The following is an 18,482-nucleotide window of genomic DNA, read 5'->3' on the forward strand; positions in this document are numbered from 1 at the left end:
GGGAGAAAGGAGGCAGAGTCAGAGAGAAGCCATGGAGCCACCTCTGGAGACAGACACACTGAAACTTTGCTGGTAGGCCATGACCTTGTGGTGATGCACAGATTAATGGAGATGGGTTAAATTAAGATGTAAAAGTTAGCCAATAAGAAGCTAGAGCTAATGGGCCAAGCAGTGATTTAAATAATACAGTTTCTGTGTGGTTATTTCAGGGCTGAACAGTTGGGAACAAACAACCGGCCCCCACCTCCTTACTATAACAGAAGCAGCACAGTGCAGCAAGAGACAAACTATTTAAAAATGGCTCAAAAATAAATGTTTAACCATAAAAATTTAAATTAAAAAAGAAAAGGAACCATCAAGCAGGCATGGTGATGCACACCGTTATTCCGGAGAACCCTGTGAGTTCCAGGCCCTCTAAAGCCAGGTCCTGTGTCTCCTCCACTAGCAGAGCACTCTGCTTCCTCCCCCACAGCACTGAATACCTGGTTTAGGATGATCTTGTCATAAAGCGAAGGTGTGTATGCATGTGAATGTGAAGTAAGCACGATCCCAAAACATCCATACAAGAAAGAACAGTAAAGAAAGAACTCCGCTATACTAATTCTGGACACCAGCTGCTGTCAATCACCCTCTGTAGGCTGAGACAAGGTTCAGTGAAGACTCATGCCAGCTCCTTCTTTCCCATTCTGCTGCTGCTATAATGGGAAAGAAACCAAATGTTACAGGCCCAACTCATTCAGAATTCTCTAAGAAAACAAACATTTATTGGGTAGACATTGTGCTAAGAGCCAAAGTTACAGGGCTGAAGACTCAGTCAAGGTCCTTATAATCCTACAGCTTACAAAAGCATTAGAGAGGAAGGCAATAAAGGGAAATGCTGGGGGTGGCTGGGAGGCCATTCCTGATAAGAGTGCTCACTTCACACTGAGAGTCTGCCTAATGTCAAGCACTAAGCACCAGAGATAAAAGATAAATGAGACAGAGTTAGTCCAGTCCCTCCTGGCAGACAATATCCAGGGCTAAGAAGGTGAAATTCGAGATATCATAGTTTTCCAGGCTGAGAAGCACTGACCTGAGTTCTCTGGACTGACAGTAGATAGCACCTCAAAGAATCTCAGTTAAGAACTTTCTGGGTTCCTCAGTAATATAAATACTAAGTGAGTTAGATTTTTGAAATGTTCTCTTGAAATGCTATGAAATCAAATTAGAGACATTAAATGAAAACACAGTACATAACTGGAGTGGAGGAGCAGATACCAGAAACTAAGGTGAGAATGAAGTGTGTGTTAAGAACATTGGAATAAATCATCTTTGAACACCCACAGCTAACTGCAATATCTGGCGCATTATCAATAAATCAATTCTCATAAGAAAAAGAATATCAGGGGACACAGAACTTAGTTAACCACCGAAATATTTTATTACCATTAAGTGTAAGTGTTACTGAGATGCCACCGGCTGTTAGCATGAATCAAAGCTGTCTACAGACTTCGTGTGCACCTGTGTGGTAATACACGTGTTTGTGCACATACCTGCAGGACTAGATGTTTTCTCATATCAGTCTCCATTTTATCTTTTGAGACAGGTGGCCAAGAGCTCCCAGAAATGCTACCTGTCTACTCCCCAGTTTTAGGATCACAGGTGAACTACTATACCTGTTTTTGTGTGTGTTGTGTATGTGTGTGGGGGGAGGTAACTGGGGATCCAAATTCAAGGTTTCATGCTTTAACAACTAGGCCAGTAACCGGATTTGTTTTTTGTTTTGTTTTGTTTTGTTGTTTGTTTGAGACAGGGTCTCACTATGTAGCTCTGGCTGTCCTCTAGGACATTATGTAAACTCATTATGTAGAACAGACTAGCCTTGAACTCCAGAGACCTACCTTCCTCTGCCTCCTGAGTGTGGAACTGAAGGTGTGCCTCACCATGCCCAGGAAGACTGGCTCTTTCTTTCGAAAAGAACTTGTGAAGAAGCTCAGAAAGCACCTGCAACATTACTTCTATACCCAGCACAAAGACAATCACTAAGTAAACAGTTCACTATAAGAGAAACAACAAAATAAAATGAACCCCAATTATTTTTCAACCTTTTCAATAGTTATAATATGCAACTATATTTTAGCTGGTAATACTTTCATTAAAAAATAAAATTAGAAAGCATTTTATTAAATGCCAAAAACAGGGACAGTGAGATGATTCAATGGGGTAAAGGAACTTGCCAGCAATCCTGATGACCTGAGTTAAAACCCTGGAACCCACAAGAGAGAATCAACTACCAAAGTTATTTTCTAAGCTTTGCTCATGCATCATGGTATACACACACAAATAAATGTAAAAAAAATTAATGCTGCAAATACATACTATAAAGAACATCATCTAAGAATCAATAATTAAAACATATATTTTAAGAAATATTATTTATATAACTTTATATAACATGATATTCTCTACCATAAATCTAATAACTTTAAAAACACATAAAACTACCGACAGTGTGCTATAATTCATATTGGGTACATTATGAAATACTGTCTTTTGTATCAGTATATAAAAATTTGAGTCACTGTTAATGGGATTACAAGAAACAGTCATGTTACACTTATGAGAATATTAGAATCCTGACCGCTATAAAAATGACTCCAAGAAAAATGACTTTTTGATATTAATTATAGATTAATACCAACTCTGTCCTGAACACTAAAATCATACACATTTGAAGTGTCTTTTTGCACAGCTTCACTACTGACATATTAGCCAGTTCAGGTATCTAAAATTCATGTTTGTTTGTCTTTTTGAGACAGTGTCTCAGAGATCTGCCTGTCTCTACTCACCCCTTCCAAGAACTATGATTAAAGGTGTATGACACCATGACCAGCAAATTTAGATGTCTTTAAAATCCAAAGCAAAGGGCTGGAGAGATGGCTCAGAGGTTAAAAGCATTGCCTGCTCCTCCAAAGGCCCTGAGTTCAATTCCCAGCAACCACATGGTGGCTCACAACCATCTGTAATGAGGTCTGGTGCCCTCTTCTGGTCTGCAGGCATACAGACAGAATATTGTATACATAATAAATAAAATAAAATAAAAATAAAATCCAAAGCAAAGCATGGCAGTACCTTCTCCTGTTATGGAAGAGTGCAACTCTTAACAGAAATTCTTGGTAACAGCTACACAAGGTGAAATATACTTTTAATCCCAGTACTCAGAAGGGGAGTCAGAGACAAGCAGATCTCTGTTGAGTTCAAGGTGAGCTAGGGCTGCAGAGTGAAACCCTATCTCAAAAAACAAAAACAATCTTGGTAGTGACACACACCTTTAAACCCAGAATTTGAGAGGTGGAGGCACAGGAGGTGGTAGATCTCTCTGAGTTCAAGGCCAGTCTGGTCTACAGAGAGAATTCCAGGACAGCCAGGGATGTTATATAAGAAACCTTATCTCAAAAAACCAAAAAGGAAGGGAGGGAGGGAGGGAGGGAGGGAGGGAGGGAGGGAGGGAGGGAGGGAGGAAGGAAGGAAGGAAGGAAGGAAGGAAGGAAGGAAGGAAGGAAGGAAGGAAGGGAGAGCTTATTGCCCTGTTGAAGAGCAGAGTTCAGATTCCAGTACCCGCATCAGGTGACTCACAACTGCCTGTAACTCTAGCTCCAGATGCCCTCTTCTGGCTGATTCAGGTGTCTTTATGCACATATATATTCACACAGACACAGATATTTCTAAAAATCTAGTTTTGGGGGCAGGGTCCAATCCCTAGCTGCTGCCCGTGGTGGTGATACACGCCTGTAGTCAGAAGTTCAAGGTCAGACATAGCAAGTTTGGGGCTGCTTGGACTGGAAACTGTATCTCAGAAGGAAACTCAGTTCTTCCCACCATCTTACAGATCAACCGCTCAGCACTGACTGCTCGGCGCTCATCTAGTAAAATACTGTCCTTCAAGCAACCTCAGGGAACGTTCTCACATGCTCACGGAAATCAAGTTAGTCATGATCTGTGAAGAAATGGGCAAATGTGATGCAACAAAGAAATTGGCCTGGCACGGTGGCACATATGTCTAATCCCAGCACTCAGGACTCAGAGGCAGAGGCAGGAGAACCTCTATGAGCTCAAAGCCAGCATGGTCTACAGGGAGACACCCTGTCTCAAAAAAAGAAAAAAGAAAGAAAAGGAGAGAGATCACATACATAGACATTTAAGCAATCATACCACAGGCTAGAATAAAGCGTCAGGTAAACCCAGGGACGAGCAGAATGTCTACTGAATGAAAGCATGTACTATTAATACTGTTCTTAGAGTCGTGTCACCACAGCCAGTTGGTTCTTAGATTTTCTAAATGCTCATATTTTACTTTCTTTTATACCTTAGATTCTCTATGATCCTCAAGTCAAAAAAAAAACAATTATGAAGCCAGGTGGTGGTGGCGGGGGGGGGGGGGGGGGGGGCAGAGGTAGGAGGGTCTCTGTGAGTTCAAGGTCAGCCTGGTCTACAGAGTGAGTCCAAGTCAGTCAGGGGTGTTACCCAGAGAAATTCTGTCTTGAAAAACAAAAACAAACAAAAAAATTATGTCAAAAATAATACATTTTAAAGTACTAAGCAATATATAAAACTAATAAATTTTTAATTTCCTATAAAGATGTTTGGGTGTTTTCTCTTGTTTTGTTTTCTGTTTTGTTTCACCAGTTTTATCACTTCAGGATTTTAGGTTCAACTATATTCAAATTTCACATCACTGACTTGTTTCATTAGAAAACTAAACATTATTCAGCTATAGGTGCATCATGTTACAGTAACAATAGTGGAAGTAAACTTGGACTGGAAAGTTAACTTCTTGCTCATACTTGTACCAACACGAGCTCTCTTGCTGAGCACACCCACCACCCACACAACCTATGCAGAGATGCTGCTCCAACATATTTTAACTTCTTCTAAGGCAACCGAGTGAGTTCACCTCTTCATCTACTAAACATGTGACGAAAGACAGCCTCATCTGTAAGCAGCATTTTTTCTTTCTTCTTTCCTTTCCTTTTTAATGCTGAAAATCAAACCCAAGGCCTCTTTACGCATAGAAAAATACTACTGAGCCATTCAGCCTCTAATTCTTTTTTCTTTTTTGGTTTTTCCACATAGGATTTCTCTGTAGCTTTGGAGCCTGTCCTAGCTCTTGTAGACCCCAGTACTGTGGGGGCAGATGCAGGAAGATGTTGGAGGCTTGTTAGCTAACAGCCTAGCAGAAATAGAACATAAATTCCAGGTACAGGGAGCCCCTGCTTCAGAGGAAACGGTAAGGAGTGGGAGAGAAGGCCACCCAAGAGCTCTGTGCTTGTGCACACAGGTGCACAGCCACATGTGCACAGACCACGCCCCCAACACACACAGTTCTGCTAAGCTGGCTTAAAGCAAACACAACTGCAGAACAACTAATGGAATAAAGGTCAGTTAGATCAAAGCAAATCTTTTACAGTGAAATAGATAGGTAGAACACACTGTCCATGGACATCCTCCTCCACTCAACTCTGAACAGGGTTTCTCTGTGTAGCCTTTGCTGTCCTGGAACTGGCTTTGTAGACCAGGCTGGCCTCGAACTCACAGAGATGCACATGCCTCTGCCTCCCAAGTGATAAGATTAAAGGAGTATGCCACCTCCACCCAACCCGTGTACGTTTTTAAAATAAGGTGTTATAAATCAAACCGTATACAAAACGTTTCACTTTATTCATTTAATTACATTTATTTACATGTGTGTTGGAGGCTGTTACATGTATGTACCTCAGCACTTATGTAGAAGTCACAGGACAACTTGGTGGGAAATACCTTTACCCAACAAACCATCCATCGGCTTAAGCTTTTCACTGTATAGTCCTTGCTGTCCAGAGCTCACTGTGTAGACCAAACTGCTGGCCTCCAACTCACAGAGCTCTGTCTGCCTCTGCCGCCCAAGTGCTGGAACTAAAAGTGTGCACCACTCTGCCCTGCCAGCATTCCATTTGTTGGTTCATTTGTGCTTACGATGTGCTCTTCCTAAGATGCCCAAGCTGGTCTCACACTACTGTAGTCAAGTGGTCCTCCTGTTTTTGACTTCCAAGTGTCTAGAACTCTGGCACCACTTCACTTGGGAGCAGAGTTCCAGGACAGTCAGGGATACACAAAGAAACCCTGTCATGATCAATCAATCAATCTACCAACCAACCAATCAAAAAAAAAAAAAAAAAAAAGCTGGGTGGTGGCAGCTCACGCCTTTAATTCCAGCACTCAGGAAGCAGAGGAAGGAGGATCTCTGACCTCAAAGCCAGAACTGGTCTATAGGACCACCAGGGCTACACAGAGAAACCCCGTTGTGAAAACAAAGTAAATAAATAAATAAAAGTAAAAGCCAGCCAATTGGTCTACTTATCTGAATTCGTTTCTATAGACAAAAAGGCTGGCAGTGCTGACGTCATGTTACCAGCCTTAAGGGCAAGTCTTTTAGGTCCTAAATATTGCAATGTTGAAAAGCTGTTAAGACTTCAAATTAAAAGTTCACTAGTTCTAAGAACTGCATCTTGAAAAAGTAAATCGAATGTCATCCTCTTTGAAGAGCTACAGCAAGCACAGTATCAGGCCAAGTAAGTTAAAGAACATCCTAAATGCAAGAAATGAATAAATAAAATTTGGTTTATTAAAAACGAATATGGGGGATGGCTCAGTCACTCTTACAAAGGACTGGGGTTCAAGTCCCAGCAACCATATGGCAGTTCACAATTGTATCACTCCAGTTCTAGGGGACCCAACACCCTCACACAGACATATATGCAGGCAAAACATCAATGCACATAAAAAAAGAAAAATAAATAAATTTTGAAAAAATAATGATTTTGAAGCGGACTGAAATCTAAAAATTTATTCTATATTAAATTAAAGTCTTTTTGGTCTGAGGCATCTAGGAAATTTCAAATTCTCCCATTCCTGAGTTAAATAAATATTGTGCTTTCAAAGTTCATTTTTTAAAAACTGGAGTTATTGCATGAGTATATATAAAACAACCTAAGAGGGCACATAAAACATTATTATATAGTTTAAATGAAAACTATAATGTATATAATTCTTTTTCATTTTCCCATTTGCTTTCTCCTCCATGTAAGTCTTAACTAGGATCAGGTCCATATCTACCCCAGCTTGGTGATACATGCTCATAAACCCCAGCACTTGGAAGACAAAGGTAGTATAGACAGGAGTTCAAGGCTAGCCTCCTCCAGGTTGAGGCCAGCCTGACTCAAAGAGAAAAAACAATCTGGTTCAGTGTAGTAGAGAATGCCCATGCTTAGCAGAGTCAAAAGGATCACTTGTTCAAGGCCTCCCAGTTACAGAGGGAGTTCAGTGGAGGCCAGTCTGTCTGGGCTACAGGAGACCCCATCTTAAAACAAAACAAAATAAGCCATACCTATAATTTTTTTTTTTTTTTTTTTTTTTTTTTTTTGGTTTTTCGAGACAGGGTTTCTCTGTGGTTTTGGAGCCTGTCCTGGAACTAGCTCTTGTAGACCAGGCTGGTCTCGAACTCACAGAGATCCGCCTGTCTCTGCCTCCCGAGTGCTGGGATTAAAGGCGTGCGCCACCACCGCCCGGCTCATACCTATAATTTTTAAATAAGCTAAGAATCCTCTTTAGGGAGTCTTTTCTAATTCGAAATCTTGTTCAGATGTACTACAGGAGCAACAACACACATTCAGTAAAAACAGTGCTTTCTAATTCACAAAATTCAAAATGCATCTTTTACTTTTTCATGTCACACTATATAGGTATTATACATGCTACAGTAGTGTTTTAAAGAACTTACTACATATTTCCTAAGGTTACTAGTAAAAATGAAAATGAAATTGTAAGCTTTTTTTTTTTTTTCAACAGGGTTTCTCTGTCTAACAGCCCTGGCTGCCCTGGAACTTACTTTGTAGACCGGGCTTGGCCTTGAACTCACAAAGATGCCTTTGCCTCCCGAGTACTGGGATTAAAGGCCTGCACCACCACGGCCTGGAGACCCTGTAAGCTTTTACAAAGTACAAGGTAGGAAGGACTGTCCAAGCAGTTCAGGGGTCAGAGACATGCCTGGACAGCCTGACTTCCTGAGTTTGATCCCTGGAACTCAGAGTGAAAGGAAATACACCTGTGCTCACACATACACAGAGTAAAATAAGGTGAACTTTTAAGTAGGTCACTCTAACACATCTAGTTGATAAGTTACTCTTTATAATGTTTAAGATTAAACTAATCTGTGTGAGTGTCTGTGTAGGTCGGGGTGATTTTCAGGAGTTAGTTCTCTTTTTCCACCATTAAGGTCCCAGTGATCTAACTCAGGTTGCCATGTGTGGCAGCAAGTGCCTTTACCTGCTGAGCTAACTCACCCACAGGTCCCATCTTATTAATAATTTATGAAAAGATTAGTCTAAAGAAATAAAGCTCATTAATTATTTTTAAAAAATCAAGTGTCAGATATGTTGTTTATTAATCAAAAAATCATTTGAGTTGCTTCTTCAAAAGTAATAATACTAGTTTTTTTCTCTAAAGTAAAACTAAAAACAGCATTGCATTGAAAAATAGATTTTTTTTTTTTTTTTGGTTTTTCGAGACAGGGTTTCTCTGTAGCTTTGGAGCCTGTCCTGGAACTCCCTTTGTAGACCAGGCTGGCCTCGAACTCCCAGAGATCCGCCTGCCTCTGCCTCCCGAGTGCTGGGATTAAAGGCGTGCGCCACCACCGTATGAATACTAACTCCTAAATCTTTTTAAAGCTTTAAGAATTTTAATTTCTTGGGACTGATTTGCTTGTCACTGTGGAGTATGTGTGCCTATGACTTTTGTTTGGAATCATAGAATATGTTTTCTTTTTTGGTCTAGCTTCACTTAAGAGAATTAACACAAGATTTATCCATGCTGTGTTTATCATTTATTCCTTTTTATAAATGAACAGTAAGGATGTTATAACTCTTTGTGTGTGTGGTTTTTGGTTTTTTGTTTTGTTTTGTTTTTTGAGATAAAGTCTCACTGTTTAGACAAGATTGGCCTCAACTTGAGATCCTCCTGAGTGCTGGGATCCTAAATGTTTCCCTTGACCTCATATTTGACAACTCTTCTTCTCTTTTGTGTGTGTGTTTCAACACAGGGTTTCTCTCTGTAGCCCTAGCTGGCCTCGAACTCACAGAGATCCACCTGCCTCTGCCTCCCAAGTGCTGGTATTAAAGGCGTGCATCACCATGTCCAGCCTGATATGCTTTTAAAACTATTGCCTTTAATTAGGAATTTCCAGCTCATTAAAAACAAAAACAAAGAAAACTTGATCAGTGTCTCAATTTTACTTTAAGACCAAGACTAGGCTTCTAATTTTCCCCCGTCATTGCTAACTATTTCATTGACAATTTCATTACAAGAAAAATTCTGCCAAAACCTATTACATTGAACAAAACACAAACTTCAAAATAGCCTGGATATAATTCATTTACACATAAAAACATTTTGTCCATATGCTGCCTGTCAAAGTGTGAAAAAAACACAAGCATGAACCCTTGCCTCACTGCAACTCCCTGGAGTTCATTACACTAACGTTGGCTGACCTCAGCTCATTCCCTCTCACCTGGAGCTTACAGAACAGCTCAAAGACTTTCATAGTAAGGAAGTAATGTGGTCTTGAGTCACCAGTTTGTCACCAAAGCTTTGGACTTAACTTCTATAGGCCTCAGTTTTTTTCTCACGTAAAATAAGCTAGGTTGTACCATTTATCTTCCATTAAAACAGACTGTTACAAATGTAGTCACAAGCAACTATATTCTTATAATAGCAAAATAATGGTGAATTTAGCTGGACCTAATGGGGGATGCCTTTAATCCCAGCACACAGGCAGAGGCAGAGGCAGATGAATCTCTGTGAGTCGGAGGCCAGCCTGGTCTACATAGGGAGTTCCAGGACAGCCAGAGTTACGTAGTGACATCCTGACTCAAAGTTGTAGGTCCATATGCCTGCTGAGTAAAGCAGTCAGAGCTGTGGTACACATAATGTCAGATACATGGAAGAACTGACGCAAGAGAATATCAAGTTTGAGGCCAGTCTGAGCATCTCACAATAAAATAAGAAAAGGCCACCTTTAATCCCAGCACTCAGGAGGCAGAGACAAGCGGATCTCTGTGAGTTTGAGGCCAACCTGGCCTACAGAGCAAGTTCCAGGACAAGCCCCAAAAAGAAAAGAAACAAAAGGCCAAGGTGTAGTTGAGAGGCCTGGGTTCTAGAATTATGAGTGTGAGCCCGATATATATATGTGAGGAAATCCACTGAAACTGTCTAGGAGACTCAAAACACTTCCAAGTAGTTACTTACAGTGACAATGGGGGCACTATTCTTTTGAAATATCTTAAATAACAAGTATGTGTTATTCTTATGACTTTAAAGAAGAAATGAGCAGAAACAGTTTGCTGTCTGGGTTCTATAATTCAAAAGACCTATACTCAAATACCAGCTTGGTTATTTAAATATTTAATAATACTTTGTAATGTTGTCATCTAACCTCTTTCTCCATTTGCAAAAAGCAGTTAGAAGTAGTGTCTTAGAAAACCATAGAGAAGGTAAGGGGAAAGCATACACGCAGGACACTAAGCATAGCACACTGCAAGAGGACAACTATTACTATAGCTATTACTGTTGATTATGATTATTTTAAAAACTATTGTCTTTAGAGTTACTTTGGACAGTTGGACCCAAACTAACCAGTTTTGTGGGCAATTAGCTTCCTTCATTCAAAATTCCTTTAATCTAACCATTATAAAACCATTCATTAATTTGCCACTCAGAAAAAAAAGAAGAGGGATGTAGTTTAGTTGGTGAAACACCTGCTTAGCAAACATTAGAGCCCTAGGTGGGACCCCTAGCACTCTGACATAAACGAGGCGTGCTAGCTCACAGCTATACTATCAGCAGTTCAAGATCAGAAGTTCAAGGTCAGCCTCCGCTACATTGAAAGTTTGAGGCCAGCCTGGAATATATGAGAGAGTGTGTCTCACTACATAAATAAAAAGATATACCAGGGTCAAAGAGATGGCTCAGTGGTTAAAAACAGTAGCTGTTCTTCCAGAGGACCCAGGTTCAATTCCCAGCACCCACATGGCAGCTCACAACCATCCATAATTCCAATTCCAAGGGACCTGACACCCTCTTCTGGCCTCCACGAACACACACACACATACAGGTAAAAACACTCGTACACAAAAAAATAAAATAATTTTTTAAAATTTTGTAATCAGCACAGATTTCTATTTCAGGTGTTTAATAACTACGATAGACTTCTTCACTGAATGAATACCCATCCAAGGAACCCAGAACAGAGCACTCTAAGACAGTCATTTGAGTTTCCAAATAGATGCTTTCTATTGTAATACACAATTGCTCAGTTTCCTAAAAATGCTGGCATTAATAGTTCATGCACATAAGTTTACTTAATTACAAATAAAATGGAAACCAAGAAAGAAATACAAACAAAATACCTGCATCAAAATAAATTTCAAGAACATGCTGAATGGCCTTTTTGAACTGAATTTGTCTCCAGAATTAAAAAAAATAAATTCATACCATATATTGTCAAATCAAAATACCCCGCTATAAACCCAACATTTATGCCAAGTCTAATCTCAGAAAGCACCACTTCAACAACATTACATTTAAGTTTCCCACCAGACTCCATAAAAACCGAGAGAACATTACTATTAAGATTTGTTGCATCAGCCCGCACTACAAATGGGCTGAGCCCATTATATAGGTATTAGAAAACAGTTTCACTAGTCATGGGCTAAACTTTGGATTTATCACAATTATGATTATTTTTTAAGTAGGGCACATATTGAATTCTTTTCAGTATGAAGAGAAAAGAGATTTCACCCAATACTAATTGATCTACTTTGTCAAGATTCAGACCCTTAGTAACTATTCAGAATCATACAAGTAGTTACATTAAAGATTCACCGTAGCTTTCCTGAGAGTGACAGAACTTCCTACCCACCCACCCCCTAAATGCTGGCAGCCCAATGAGGATCTAAGGATTATAAGTCACTTCACAGATCACAGTGCTGTGCTGAACTGGCATTTGGAGACACGATTGAGCTAGCTACACGAAAGCAAAGGGAAGAGGTGATAAAAAGCTGATTTGAAAAAAAAAACATTATCCATAACAACATGCATTATTACCTATCACCAGGAACATTTCTAATTTTCCAATATTCAAAATTAGGCAAGCAGATACAGGCTGATCTTCCCCACTCCTTCCGAAGAGCGCCCCAAGTAAAATAACCAATTCAATTTCCTTGTTTACTTAAAGAATTGAAAAAAAAAATGTTGACTTGCTTGAGGTGTCTGAAACCAATCATGTTTGAAATAGGTTAGTAATGATTTCTTCAGCTAGTTAAAAAAACGTAATTTTAAATTTATAAAAAAGGGTTAAATTTTACACTGCAATTTATCGGTATGCTTCTTCTGCAACCAGAAGGAAGAAGGGGAAAAAAGGGAGAAGCAGCAAAACACACAAGATGGAAAACATCACTACCTTCTTTGGTGGTTATGAGCAATGGTAAATGACCCAAGAGCTAAGAGAAGTTCATGAATAGAAGGGAGGGGGGTGTAACAATGTGAACTGGTCGGCTCCAGATTCACGCAGATGTCGGGAGAGGAAAAGGAATTTATTTACACTGCAGTGCCTGGTAGCAAACATGGCTGCCCCTGCCCCCTTTAAATCTGAATAGTCTTCACTCCCTCACCAAAACCATCAAATTATGGCCATGTCTTCCCTGTCTCCCTACCATAACACAAACACATCTCTTCTTTGCTCAGAACAGTAACACCCACACCGCCCTCATTTCACAACAATCACAACCCCATAACCACTAGCTTCTCTATTTCTCTAGCCTTGAAATACAAGACAGAATACACACAAATATAGGAACAAAAGGCTTTCCTTTCTAACACTTCAATAATCTCCATCCTTCTTTTCCTCACACTCCAGTGACGCCTGGTCGATAATTCTCATCCCTTCCAACACTCAGATAGTGTCCTTTCCCTAGCCCAGTCGTATGTCTTTCGGTTTCCTGCGTCTATTTCCTATCCTCCTATTGCATCCTGACACAATCATTTTCCATCCCTATTTCCTAATCTTATCTTTTCCTCCACTTTGATTCACTAGTTTCTCCCTTGATTCCCAGGCGATGCCTCGTTCTCCATCAATCCCATTCCTTTCCCCCAAGTCTTCTAGTTTCCACATTCCATTCCAGACCTCCCTAATTTGCAGTCTACCGAGGTCTCTAATATCCAAATCTAACTCTTCTTTCCATCCCCATCCCCCGTTTCCATCCTTATCCCCGCCCCCATCCCACCTCTACTCCCAATTCCCAGCTCAGCACCACTACATCATATCCCAAGCCTACCTGCCCCACCTCCCGATTCCTTCCACACCCACCTTACCATCTGCTCTTCCTTCCTCGAACCCTTCCAGGCCACCCCGCGGCACCTCCCCTTCCAGGGTCTCACTCCGTACCGGTGTCTGGGTCTTAGGTCGCCCCCACCCCAGGGAGCCTCCTCAGTCCTGACGCGCAACACACACACACACACACACACACACACACAAGCACACACACGCGCGCACACGCACACACACGCAGGCACACACAAGCACTTTACCTTCAGTTTGTTCCATTCTAACCCCCCGGCCGTGTCAGTACGATCACAGGAGAGACACGGAGGCCCGAAGTGGGGCTGGGTTGCCGGCAGCTGCCGGGACCGCGGGCGCTGGAGACGGAACCGAGCTAGGCCGCATGAAATCCTCGGACTAGATTTCCCCCGCGCCAAGCACCCTTGCCATGGCGGCCGGCACTGAGGAGGGCCACGGCCCGGCCGGCCGGGCTCGTTTGCGGGCAGACGGAAGGCTGCGGGCGACGCGGAGCGAAGGGGAGGCGGCCGGACGGGGGTCGCCGAGTAGCTGCTGGTGCCGGAGAGGAGCCGGAGGCTGGCGGCCCCGAGGGGCAGCGGGGACCCGTGGCTTCAATCGAAAGCTGCACACCTCTCCTAGGCTCCCGGCACACAGCCCCGGCCTCGGCCTCTGTCCGGATCTCCGTGCCGCCAGCTCCCGCCGCCGCCGCCGCCGTCACCGCCGCCGCCGCCTCCGCGCACAAAGCCCCCCCGCCCCGTTCGGCGGCGCCGCCGCCAAATCCTAGGTCCCTCATTGGCCACAGGCCGCGACGCCTGCCGGGAAATGCAGTCCTGAGCCCGGGCGCTGGGAGCGAAGGAGGAAGAGGCTCGTCAGCCGCCGAGAGGAGGGGCGCGCGAGAGTCTGGAGCCGACGCGAGACCGCAGGCGATGAGGCAGAGGGACAGGAAGGGCTGGTGCGGAGGGGCGGCCAGGTCGGGCCTGCGGGGCTAATACTTACTAAACGGCAGCACGTACTAGACGCCATATGGTACTCGAGTGGCCCTGCTCTACAATTCCTAGACGTTACGAAGACCCTAAGGAGCCGGACGCGGTTACGCAGAGCAGGGAGTGCTCGGGTTCGGGAGTCGCTGTCACTCTGACAGCTGTCAGCAGAGCGCCCCGGCCCCCGGCGTCCCGACAGGGGGCTGCACTTTAGGATGAGAGTCTGAGCCAGGGCTGGCAGTCTCCCCTGCTGCCCCGCTGAGAGACCGAAGGCTGCTAGGCTGCAAGCACTGGGGGCTTAGGGGGTGCCGGGCAGCGTCCGCGTCCGGCTCAGAAGGCACCCCGACCTCCTGGGCAGGCGCTGGACCCGGCTGCCCTCTTCCTGCCCGCACCGGGGCACAGAGGCTTGTGGGTAACCAGGAGGACGTCAGCGCGACTGCATCCCGGGCCGCGGGCCACCGCGAGGACTGCGGGCGGGTCACGTGCCCGGGCCCTGCGCTGCTCGGGGCCAGACCTCGGCACCGAGTGACGTGAGGGTATTTGTCCCTGAGCGATCACCCGAGAGAGAGGAAGGAGGCCGTGCTCTGCAAACCTCAGCCCTCCCCGTTCTAGGAAATAGGAATAAAACAATGACAGGGCCGGGTAAACAGTCTCTAAGGGGAGTGCAGAGGTAGTTTCCTGGGGCCTGGTGGTGATTACTTAGAACGATCAACCCAGAGACGTGAACTTACAAAAGGAACAGACGTAGCGATCAGATGAGGAAACCGATACACGCCCTTGCTTTCTGTTCCGAGAAGTCCAGAACCCTATCACTACCAAGTGTCATAGTCTCGCCAGAAATACTACAGTCCTCGTGCGATTTGCTACCATGACGGGAGATTTCTGATGTTATTTCTTTCCAAATACCATCTTGGAATTTTTTTTTGAAGATTTTATAATTTTATGTTTTTGAGTGCGTGGTTCACGTGTATATCTCCGCGTCTTGTGCATGCCAGGTCCCCAGGGGAGGTCAGAAGAGGTGTCAGATCTGCTGAACTGGTGTCATGGGTGGTTGTGAGCAACCACGTGGGTACTGGGTGCCCAACTCTGGTCTTCTGCAAGAGCCATCTCTCCAGCCCATCACCTCAGAATTTTACAAAATTTCTACATTTCAGTGATTTGATTTTTTGTTTATTTTTATTTTATTTTTGTTTGTTTTTTTAAAGACAGGCTTCTCTGTAGTTTTGGAGCCTGTTCTGGAACTAGCTCTTGTAAACCAGGATGGGCTCAAACTCACAGGGATCCACCTGTCTCTGCCTTCCAAATGCTGGAACTAAAGGTGTGATCCACCACCACCCAGCTTGGGGGTTTTGTTGCTTTTCTGAGGCGTGTAACAGCCGTGACTTTCCTAAAACTCTCTCTGTAGACCAGGCTGGGCTCAAATTCAGAGATCCTCCTGCCTCCAAGGTGCTGGGATTAAAGGGGTGCATCACCACCTCCGGGCCAGTTCAGAGATTTTAATGGGCACTAAATGTGTATGTGTTTGTTAACGTGACTGCTAATACTAAGGGTAACACTGAAAGCAATCCAATTGATTTTATTTATTTATTGAAATTGTTGAGACAGGGTCCCTGGCCATCCCAAAACTCTCTATGTAGGCCAGGGCAGCCTCAAACTCATAGTTCTCCTGCCTGCTTCCCGAGTGCTGGAATTAAGCCATGTTGCCACCACTGGGCCTGGGGGGCATTACTATTAATTTTCTACATTATTTTAATTAGTATTATGCCTGGTATGGAGGCACATGCCTTAAATCCCAGCGCTTGGGAGGCAGAGGCAGGTGGATCTCTGAGTTCCAGACCAGCCTGGTCTACAAAGCAAGTACTAGACAGCCAGAGCTGTTATACAGAGAAAACCTGTCTAGAAAAAAACCAAAACATTTTAATTAATTTTTGTGTGTTAACATCAGAGGACACTTGTAGGAATTGATTCCAGGCTTTCACCATGTAAGCCACATTACTGAACCACCTCCCCAGCCTACTTTACAGTTAATCTATAAAGTTTTGTTAACCAAAGATGGCCTTGAACTCCTGCCAATGTTCCAGCCTCAGCCTCCAGAGTACTGGGATTATAAACACAACCCACCATTCCCAGCTAATCTGTAACCATTTTCTATTTATTCTTACTCGTTTATTTTGAGATGGGCCTAGCTATGTGGCCCCCGGCTCATTTCCAGCTGGACTCAGGAACTCTTTCCTCAGCCTACCCAGTGGCTGGGATCACAGTCTAGGAGTCCCGGGCCAGGCTTTTCACTATTTCAAACCTATCCTTCAGTATTAACACAACTTAAGCCACAACCGCACTTACGGAATAGGCAAATGTGTGAAATAAAGGTGAGCCAGGGAAGTGATGTGGACCAGGCCTGATCCCCTCCCAGCCCTCTCCACTTCCCTCCTCCAGTAACGCTCTTGCTTTTCAATCAGGCATTTGGATTTCCCATCTGAGGAGCTCATAAATGCCCCTTAGAGATTTTATTTGAGGGAAGTAGGCACACATAATGCTTTATGTTTTCAACATCTAACATATTCTGAGGTTCAGAACATGTTTACTCTTTTCGTAGTAAATGAGCAAACAGGTCATTAAGACAGAAGCAGAATAGGTTTCTCGGAGTTATGGCAGTAAAAATTTTGGGGGACTTCTCTTCTGAAAAATTTTTTTAGATAAATAGATAAATTTACATTTATCCTAAAATCCAAATGTCAAGCCCAATAAAATATACAAGTCTGAGAGAGTATTCATTGCTTTAAAGAAATGGACTTCATAAAAAGCGATTTTTTTTTACCCCCTCCTGATTTTTAAGAATTGGATTGCTTGCTGACTTGTGACCATGCTAGAAAATCTACTTAGTAGCCGGGCAGTGGTGGCGCACGCCTTTAATCCCAGCACTTGGGAGGCAGAGGCAGGCGGATCTCTGTGAGTTCGAGTCCAGCCTGGTCTACAAGAGCTAGTTCCAGGACAGGCTCCAAAACCACAGAGAAACCCTGTCTCGAAAAAAAAAAAATCTACTTAGTGTTTCAAATATTGGGTATGGGCTAGTTCAGCTGGCTTATAAATACTTAATAAATTTTGCTGTGCTTGTTTGTAAGTGAATATAATACATGGATAAGAAATTTCCCAGTATTAAATATCTCACTTGAGACGACAGGAATGTTTTTGCATCCTTTATTAATCTTTTCTGGAAGAGTACATGTTTATGATAATGCAATGGTTCACTTATGAAATCAATATTAAAATTATTATTGTAGAGCTTATAATTTTACCATTAGAATTTTCAGGGGGAGAAAAGAAAGCTTTAGCCTGGTGTGGTGATCAGGAGGATCTCAGTGAGTTTGAGGAGAGCCAGGTTCACATAGGGAATTCCAGGCCCGCCAGGGCTACACAGTGAGACCCTGTCTGAAGGCAGGAAAGGAGAGGGTAAGTTTTGTAAATTTTAATTCTTTTTTTTTTTAATATTTATTTATTTATTATGTATACAATATTCTATCTATGTATATGCCTGCAGGCCAGAAGAAGGCACCAGACCCCATTACAGATGGTTGTAAGCCACCATGTGGTTGCTGGGAATTGAACTCAGGACCTTTGGAAGAGCGGGCAATGCTCTTAACCTCTGAGCCATCTTTCCAGCCCCTAAATTTTAATTCTTGAAGATCAACTGTGAAACTAAACCCCTATGTGGAAAGTTGTCGGACATGCACAAAGAGACCCCTAGCGGCCAAACTGAAACGTTTGCTTATTTTAAATAGTCCATTCGGTTCAGTTGAAATGTACTTTTGTGGATTAAAAGGGGCCTGCATTTCTTTTTTCTTTTCCCTTTTTTGGTTCTTTTGAAACAGGATCCTGCTGTGTAGCCCTGGCTGCCTTGGAACTCACTTTGTAGATCATGCTGACCTCGAACTCACAGAGATCCGCCCGTCTGCCTCTCATGTACTGGGATAAAAGGCTGTGCTACCGCATCTGGCCCTCAGAAACTATTCTATTTTGTTCAGCCCATAATTTGACCAGATTTGTCAGAGAGAGAAAGGTTGAGAAAAATTTGAGCCAGGCATGGTGGTATACATCTT

The 18,482-nt window shown here is 43.1% G+C and overlaps 1 protein-coding gene across 5 annotated transcripts in view; it reads right to left on the reverse strand.

Moving 5' to 3' along the window:
* Nsd3 (nuclear receptor binding SET domain protein 3) overlaps positions 1-14,762 on the reverse strand; it is a 103,659-nt gene extending 88,897 nt beyond the window's left edge. For 3 of the 5 annotated variants that reach the window (XM_057752986.1, XM_057752985.1, XM_057752983.1), the window contains exon 1: positions 13,657-14,150. The gene's annotated coding sequence lies outside the window, so the exon portion shown is untranslated. Of the gene's footprint in view, positions 1-13,656; positions 14,151-14,401 lie in introns of those variants that run through there. The other 2 variants (XM_057752984.1, XM_057752987.1) reach the window with 2 other exon arrangements.
* Positions 14,763-18,482: the final 3,720 nt, after the last annotated feature.

The sequence above is a fragment of the Chionomys nivalis genome, chromosome 20 (genome assembly GCF_950005125.1).
Source record: "Chionomys nivalis chromosome 20, mChiNiv1.1, whole genome shotgun sequence".
NCBI classification, from domain to species: Eukaryota; Metazoa; Chordata; class Mammalia; order Rodentia; family Cricetidae; genus Chionomys; species Chionomys nivalis.